General features: G+C 39.8%; 1 non-coding gene across 1 annotated transcript; it reads right to left on the reverse strand.

The window, feature by feature from the left end:
• Positions 1 to 2,251: 2,251 nt before the first annotated feature.
• On the reverse strand, positions 2,252 to 2,358 carry LOC138874334 (small nucleolar RNA R71). Its single transcript, XR_011401373.1, has one exon. It is a non-coding gene; the product is annotated as a small nucleolar RNA R71 (small nucleolar RNA).
• Positions 2,359 to 2,641: the final 283 nt, after the last annotated feature.

The raw sequence follows: 2,641 nt of genomic DNA on the forward strand, positions 1-2,641 counted from the left end.
GGATGGTGGCATGAGAATGGAAAGCAATTTCCTGTTCTTTTCGCTATGGCTCGGGAAGTGCTGAATGTGCCAATTTCAAATGTTGCATCAGACAGTGCATTTAGCCAAGCAAGACAACAACTTGGAGACATCCGTCACTCTTTGGGAAGCAATGCTTTGGAAGTTTTAGTATATTTCAGAGAATGGATTAGATCGAAACGAAGAAATTAAGGATGTGAAGATGTTGATAGCCTAGAAGACGAGGAACTTGGAGATATATTAACACATGGTAACCAGATAATAGGCTAAATTTATGTAATTTGACGATTGTTTATGCCCAAGCTTAGTTATGTTTTAATGTTATAATATAGTTAAATGATCAAAAATGGGCTCTAGTTGTGAATGTCACACGTTGCAGGAGTGAGGAGCTTGTATAGGGCCTTAAAGCTGTGATTGGAGCTACATTGAAGCAAGAAAAAAAAACCTAGGAGCTGAGTACGCAAGAAGGCGAGAAAAAGAATAGTTAAAATGAAGGCCTGGACTAGCGCGTCCATTAGCGCGTCCACTAGCACAACCGCGCTAGACCAGATGGTCGAGGCAGAATGATAGGGCATTAGCGCGGCCGCGCTAGCCTAGTTCCGGAATATTAATTTTCAGGGGTAAACTTGGAAGTCTGGGGGGGAAATTGACTTAACCTATAGAAGGTCAAGCTCGCCCAAGGAGGGGCTATGCAGCTTTTCATAGCTTAGTGCAAGAAAAGGAGAGGCAAGAGGCAAGGAGGAGAATTCAATATCAAGTTCTTCCTTTCTTCCTTTTGTTTTATGATTTGTAATGAATTTGATTATTGTTATGATGAACACTAGTATGAATAGCTAAATATTTAGTCTAAGGTTTGATGGAACCTACTGAAGGATGAACTTCTTGATTATGTTAATATAGTTTGCCATTTTAATCTCTATTTGTTCAACTACATGCTTGTTGTAGTTAATTGACAGGATCCTCAATTAGTTGTGCCTATTTAATGTGCATAACTCGGGAGAGAGTGCATATTTAGGTAATTGTTGAACAACACCACTCCTAAAATATATGAGGGATCAGTAATTACGGGTTTAAAGGCGGGATTAGGGATAACGAAGTCTTGGGTGTAATCTAAAGTGAGCTGTAATAAATAAACCAGCTAGCGTAACTCGGGAGAGTGCATCTAGTAGATTATCGTGATTACTCAGGGGAGATTTATGGTAGTAAGAGTGCTCAGGATTGATAGAGATGATTTGGTGAATCTATGTGAAGCATAACCGAAAGGGAGTACATCAATAGGGGAAATCATAACCTTAGAACCTTCTCTTAATAGTTTACAACTCAATTATAGTTATTTTTCAGGTGCTTATTTACATTCATTCGTAGTTAGTAGAAGTACACTCAATTGTTATTTACAACATTTGAGAAGTTGATTCCGTGAAATTTAGTAAGTCTAACGAGAAGTAATTGATAGGTTAATTCCTTGTGGGTTCGACGCTGGGCTAAATACTCAGATTATATGTGCAACGTCTGCGTGTCCTTTATATAAGGCATAGTTGGGTGTGATCAAATTTTGGCGTCGTTGCTGGGGAATTTAACAGTGTTATCAATTACAATTAAAAGAAGTACAAAAAAATTCTTAGTGTAGTCAATTTTCTCTATACCCAAAGCATTGAAATTTTAACGTTTGTTGACTTGGTTGCACAGGTGCATGCCTAGAAACTCATCGAGAACTGGTGAAATATTTGAAGCATTATCAGATCCCGAGAAAGTTTTCAAGGCCTTGAACCAGGCCAACCGGAAAAACAAACAACTGAACACTTCAAGACAAAAATACGAAGAGAACCTAGCTGTATCAATAGCGCTAGTGGCACCTCTTGTGCCAGAGGCAACTTTCTATGACTGGGCACAACCCACAGCTGAAAATCTGGCCATCTCGATTTTAGTCCCACAGATACAGGCTGAATCATTCCAAATCACGAATAACATGCTGCACTTGTTGCAGAACAAGGGACTATTTTCGGGATCACAAGTCGAAGATCCTCAACAACACTTGAAGAATTTCCTGTCAATCTGCAAAACCCAAAGGCAGCCCAACGTAACTCCGGAAGCAGTCAAGCTGTTATTGTTTCCATTCTCAGTGACAGGAGCTACCCAGACCTGGCTAAACTCACTCCCTATAAATTCCATAACAACTTGGGAGGAGTTAGTCAAGCAATTCATGAACAAGTTCCACCCACCCAACAAAACCGCTCAACAAATTGATAAAATTTTGAGTTTTAAACAGAGACCAATGTAGACATTGCATGAAACATGGGAACGATTCAAGGGGATGTTGATTATATGTCCGCACCATGGTATTCCAGATCTGATGTTGGGAAAGCGGTTTTATATGGGATTGTCAGATAGCGTGAAGAGCATTGTTGATGCTTCAGCTGGCTGAACATTTTTGAGCAAAACATAAAGAGAATGACAGGGTCTGCTTGACAAGATGGCACAAAATTCAAGATGGATAACCAGGAATGCACCTATCACTCCAGTGGTACACTCAATGCCCTTAGATCCATCCAACTCTATGGCTGAAAATATGACCACCTTATTAACACAGATGATCATACTCACCAAAAAGGTAGAAGAGTTGGGG

Source organism: Nicotiana sylvestris, chromosome 7 (genome assembly GCF_000393655.2).
Source record: "Nicotiana sylvestris chromosome 7, ASM39365v2, whole genome shotgun sequence".
Lineage (NCBI taxonomy): Eukaryota > Viridiplantae > Streptophyta > Magnoliopsida > Solanales > Solanaceae > Nicotiana > Nicotiana sylvestris.